The following is a 6,902-nucleotide window of genomic DNA, read 5'->3' on the forward strand; positions in this document are numbered from 1 at the left end:
TCAAATTATTTCTATTGTCTTACCTATTTTTCCTTTGATGAACATATACAAAACTGAAAGTAAATCCCAACACTATTTTGTTTTTCGGATATCGTCAAGGTAACTGACAGATCATTACGCCATAGTATATAAAGCGAGCGCGCTCCACGAGCGTCAGTTGACAACGAGCTTGCACAGTGAACAGACTTACGTCACTTCACAGCGAATTTCTCAGCATTTTCAACTGTCAGTAGCCTCAGGTTTTCACCTGTTCAACTTTATTTTACCACTGTATCTTGAAAAAAGATATTGGTGAGTCATTCTGCATATTATGTATTCAAAACTGCAATTTTAAGAAATCGATATTTTTAGTTTTCATTTTTTTTTAACTTTTTTTTTTTTTTGAAAACTCATAGGAATTATGCATTGAATCTACTTTTATTTGTTTGATCATTCATTTCCCATTTACCTTTTTATTTATTTATTTATTTATTTATTTATTTATTTATTTATTTGTTTCCTTGTTTGTTTGTTTCCATGAAACGAAATATTTCCTTTTCAAAGAAAGCTGCTGTAGTTTGGCCATGTTCCTAGAGAAACCGATTTTTTTTACTGTTTTTGCTGAGAACTTGATAAAGAAATTCTTCAGTCATCCCCATGCTACACCTTGGATGCATGTTTTTGTCCATTGACTATGACTTAAAATTTACGCACACTCAGTCATGTACAACAAAGATAATTTTGCTCCTTACAGAAATGTGTAGTACAACTGTATCCACCCGTAGTGGAGTCCACTACCACGCACATTATTGCCCATGTGGATGTGGTGGCATCTTTAGATCCAAAACTAAGGTATCAAATACAACGTTAGCTACTATGGCTTCAACGCTGTTTACCTTTGCCATGAAAACATTTAAGAATGTCTTTGGAAACACCACCTTTAAGTCTAGAATCCCTATAGCAGTTAACGGGTGTCTCCGTTTTACTGAGAGGGCACATTGCCCAGCGGTTGTGATCCAAAGAATACCCAAACCTAGTCGTATTCCCGTTGCTACTAAAGCATTGTATGGTGGTGGTGAGGGGAGAAATGAAAGGGGGGAAATTATTGTGGCTGATCCTCTGTGGAGGATGAGGGGTAGGCGTGCTCGTAAAACGCCTATGCCTAGATCTCTTCTGATTTCTGCTTGGCACCCTATCAGTGACAGGCACACTTCAAGAAGTGTCGCCGATGCTTTGAGGAAGACAGAGCTATATGGCAGCTCTAAGTTTTGTGGTGATGAGTTTACTCCTTGTAGTCGAAAAGTAAGAGTTAATAGCAATGCACTGGTATCAGAAGTGATACGCACTTCTACAAGGCGTTCATCGTTTACTGGTTCTGTATTGAGAATGTTCTGTTTGGGGTGGTAGCTCAGTACTTGTGCCCCTGATTGTATATATATTGTATATGATATCATAACATGGCATTCAGTCCTTCGAAGAGCGTTTGCAAATTTTCATTGCTATTATTATTATTATTATTATTATTATTATTATTATTGTTGTTGTTGTTGTTGTTGTTGTTATTTGCATTCTATACAAAAGTATTTCTAAGAACCTTTTAACAACTTGAATTTACATTGAATACCACTTGCTTTATAAGCACTTGTATGACTGCATGGAAGATACATTTTGGGCAATTTCAATTTAATATTCAATTCGTTTTGAGCGCTTTTTTATGGAAAATTTTAATATTTCATTTATAAAAGAAAATACATTAAAAATTCATCAATTTAAAACCAAATTTACTCTGCTGACCCTACAGTAATTTTGGATGAAATATATAAAGCCGTTTGTTCTACTAGTTTATAGTTTTAATGCATGTAATCAATACATAAACATTTACAACAATTTCTGCAGAGTTTATGTTATTTCTGGTTATCATTGACCACATACTCATTAGAATATCTCCGAGGAGGATCATGTTCTTGTTGGTGCTGGCCACACTGACAGGAACATTTGGAAAGTTCATGATCAACCCTTATTGATTTTGGCCAAATCTGTAAGGTCATTGGTCATGATCTTTTCATCATAGCATGTGTTTGTGTTGATGTAGGGCCCCATCAACACCAACACTGCTATATTCCTCTGGAAGTGTGAGTATGTAGGTCTATCATTACCAGTTATATCATTTTTGCTAAAGAAAGTGTTGTCATCTCAATACTTGTCTATGACAAGTTTTTCATGATAGACGAAAACTAATTAATGTTTGAGGGATAAGATTCTTTCTAAAAGTTGATTTTTTAATTGCATTTTTCCACAAAAGGGTGATATGGACAATTTTAATATACTTCTAAATTTTGTCATTTTCTTCTGATTTACCGAGGTATCTTCCACGCAGTCCTTCCCTTTCAACTTGTATATATCTGCACTCGTGTTCCAAAAAGAAGATATTAAAATATCACATAGATAATAAAATATCACATTTTAACGAAAGTCCTTCCTGTCAATTTTGATGTAAAATTAAATTCGAAATAAAAAAACTTTCTCGTACACTACATCTTGTCTTTGTTCTTTTTTCGTATCTCTCTCTCTCTCTCTCTCTCTCTCTCTCTCTCTCTCTCTCTCTCTCTCTCTCTCTCTCTCTCTCTCTCTCTCTCTCTTACACACACACACACCTACATACACAGATTCACACGTGCACACAGGCATCCACGCACAGACTTAGCGACACGCGCACGATTTTATATACTGAATACAAATAATTGGGATTACTCAGACACACATTTCTTATTTACAGAAAATTACAATTGAATAACTTCAAAATTAATGTGTATATATATATTACGTACAGAGTGAAACGGGTTGATTCAAGGGCTTATTGACTTTAAAGTGCTGTAATTACAGAAAAAAAATTACAGAAATAAGGGCAGATTAAAATATCTGTTGTATACACGCCATCACCGTCATCACACCTACATGTACGTAGTAAGACAATCCCCCAACTTCTACCTGCCAAGTCATATTGTAGTTGTACGAGCAGGACTGCACTCAACAAATTTTCTGCTAAAGAGGGCTTTTTACCCCCTCGCTGGCCCATTTTCAGAAACTGTAAAACTGATCAAAATATTAGTCAGAGCGAAACTTATTCGACCAGAAGAGCGTTTCTTTCGAAAAAAAAATTCCCGAACCTCTCCTGCCTACGGGTACGACATGCATACCAATCGTTATCATTCACTTTTAATATGCACTAGATATGTTTATAGATATGAAATGAAAATGTTTCTTTAAATTGAACGAGTACGTTGTGACAAAGATTATTATGTACGCCTTGTTTGAAGCAGTGACGGTCCTGCTTAATCATTTCGTGTTATTTAATTACACGCAAAAGCTTTTATGAGTATAAGATGCACTCTCGTGATCACGGGTGCTATCAAAAAAAGCTGTAGTTTCACAGCACTGTGATATGTTACTGTCAACAGAGGTTTCAACTAAATCCATAATAATGCGTGCATAAATTCAAAGTTACGGACATTACGTGCACGAGAAAACGAAACATTTATATGCAACCAAGTCAGTTAATTCATTTATGCAAGGATGTCTATAACCCTTTGTCTACGATCCTTTGAGCCACCTATATCGTTATTACATAAGTTTAATTTATTTTTCTTAACAAACTAAAATAACCTTATTAAAGTTTTTAAATTATCTATGGTCTGCCAAGGAGTAAGAATACACCATACTTTAAAAGTATGGTACCTCCAACTGTCATCTGCTTAAAATGCTGTATAGAATTATGAAACCCCCAGTGTAATGATGTAAGTGCAATTACAGTCAAAGGCTGTTTTATTTCTATGCCGCAGCTGATATGCTAAATGAGAAATCTGGTGGTAGTTGGGAGCGGTACAAGGAAACCATTGAATTACGTTATCTCTGCAGACATCCTTATTGTTTTCACAGTATCTCAATAAAAATGACAATGATCTTTTGACGGAATAAGTTGTCAATTTTCGGGTAGGTTGAATTGTAGTTTCCATTTCATAGGTGAAGGAGGAAAATTTCCCAGTGCCAAGAATGTGCATAACAATAATCCAAGCATTACCCAACTCGTTTCACCTTGCTTCTCATTGCATCCCAGCATGCAAACTAGTAATTGCCCCAGCAGCTGTTGGTTTTTTTGTGGCTTTAGAACACAAACGTAATGCAACAAAAGAGACAGGGAATGAAAAAATATCGTTTATGCCTTAACAATGACAGGATCAGCAGTAATATCGTTAAGGGTGTTCAACTTGTAATGTTCAGAGGTGAACAAAGCACGGAGTTTTCAAGGCTATCCACTTTCACGTCTGCCATGTAAAATACTTGAGATCACCATAATGGGGAAAGTGAGTGCTAAAAATAAACATTAAAAGGGGGGAAATAAAAAAGAGAGATTGTGCGTGATTATATAAACAAATACAGAATAAACATTTAATAAGATTTGGGGTTATACAACTATGCCCTCAGAATTTAACAGTTATGTCTGACCAGAGAATTATATCGTCTACGATACAATTCCCTGGTCTGGCATATTAACACTTTCTAACACAAAATAATTCATGCAAATATTGTTGTTTGACATTACAAATGTTTCAAATGACATGGCTTCAATATTGTGAGACAAAACGTATGGCACGTATATTTGGTATTTTAAAATTATGACACATATACATGTATATTTGGTGTTAATCTCACTGACCTTTGAGAATGAACTTTGTCGTTTTGACTAGAATGATATGTCTCAACTAGCACATTTTTTTGGGGGTGGTGGGGTAAAAACGTTTCAGTGATTATAGCAATTCATTAAATGAAAACAGAACACATTTTGACACATTTCCGACTGTCACATAGAACACATTAATTTCTAGACATTTAAAAAAAACAAGTGCCATGATGAAAGGGACCAGACGTTGGTCAATTTTTTCATCTTTAACTGTAACTTTTTATGATTAATTCAAACTTTACTCCTGATCCCAAGCCCAGCAAATGGGAAAAAATCTTAAATGCCAAATCTGCTTTTTAAAATCAATATCTCTTTAAAATTCTGCAAACTGAACACTTGAAATTGAATATTCATTTGCACTTATCTTTCTTCAGATCTTGGTACTTTTTTAATCTGTGTCCAATAAGACAGAAATCAAATCCGTCAAGGATGTACATGTAAATGTAGAAAAAAAAATTGAAAGATAGAGTTTGCTACATAGAATTCCCCACTGATCATTTCTATTACCAAAATAAAGGCTTCTTCTTTACAAATTACATTAATTGGCCTCTTAGGTCAGTTATCTCTATTTCTGATTATCTAGCATGATTATCAGTTTACCTGACGTATATCACCGGTTGTTATGCTCTTGCAATCAACAAACGGATCTTTGACAGGTGTGTACCTGATAATTACCTTTTAGAATTTCAAAGCCATGTTTGCCTAATTTGCAGAAAACCGAGTACCAGTCAATATTGACAAGACAATGACGGTGCCATTAACAAGTCTTTTTTGAAAAGTCTCAAATGAAATGAAAAGACTTTTACTGAATGTTTACAAATTGAATCTCACCTTACTCTAAGTTGAATGATGCATGCATTTGAAACTTTATGAGTACAGAATTAGGCTGAGGCTTTAAATAGTGACAAATTAAATAAAGATTAATATATATAGAACAGACGTTTTCACTTCTATGATATAGGGCTACCGTATAGCCTACATAAACTGGAAGAGTTTCAACAACAATCATATACCTCCTATACCTCATTCATACTACTGTTTGAAATATCTGGCTTTTTCAAATGCAAATTTTAGATGGAAAATACAATTTGCATCTACTTTCATGTTATGTCATTTTGTTGGTTTTGAAAACTATCTGTTTTACAAAAAATTACGATAGCTCATACACGTACATAGGCATAAACATAGGCATATCACAAAAATGCACAAAACTTGTTTAAGAAGGTCGTACTATTCATAGCATACTAAAAGCACCAGGTGAAGTACTTTGTATGGTTTACATGATCTCGTCACACGTAAAATGCGGATTTCACTTCGGTGTAGGTAATAATACTCTTTATTACTCGCTTCGCCACGGCTGACGCATGTGACTCGGTGCACTGGTGCAGTTTCAATAATCGTCATATAAACGTCCAATCACGTAGCTGATTTCATAAATCCTGCTATCTGATTGGGCCATTCAGATAACGTGCGATGAAAAGCAGTGCAGTATCCCCCGGAGTGTAATCTCACATTACAACTGTGTGTTAACCCGCGCACATCGTTGTGGAAACAAAGCTAAATTGTTAAGAATTGTGCCCGTGTGAACGGTCTCCAAATGTGTTATTCTTGCAAATACAAGATGACGTCTTGATTACAATTTGCATGCTGGGGCACTCTCATTTCCAACTATTGATTTGGTAAAGGAAATTGTACAAGTGCTATCATTTGTACATTTTGAAACCAGACGAAGTCTGGTAGGCCATAATAACGACTTCCATGAACTAAACTTGGCAGATGCTTAACGGGTCACATTTCAGCTTATTTATCTTTGAACTTTAAACAATCCTTGTAGAATGAGATTAACCTTTGTTTCAATGCATGTCCTGTTTACCACGGTTTAATGGCACATTAATCAGATTTTAGATGCTCGTGATATTGTTAAGAGTAGTCACATTAATTACACATTTGCCATATTGTTGCGGTACTGTTTAAATAATGTAACAAGAAATGGGCAGCTAGGGGTCACGAGTTTACGGGTTGATTGGTCGAGTCTATCTATTAAAGAGGAGAAACTCCCGAGCATGTACTCGTGCATCATTTTTATTCAAGAATATCGCATATGAGTAAATAATAATTTCACACACATTTATCAATATCTGCAATTAAAAAGTTATGAATAACCAAGACCTCACGCGAACTGCTA

This window comes from Lingula anatina, chromosome 1 (assembly GCF_051362555.1).
Source record: "Lingula anatina isolate TDL-2025a chromosome 1, LinAna3.0, whole genome shotgun sequence".
Classification (NCBI taxonomy): Eukaryota; Metazoa; Brachiopoda; class Lingulata; order Lingulida; family Lingulidae; genus Lingula; species Lingula anatina.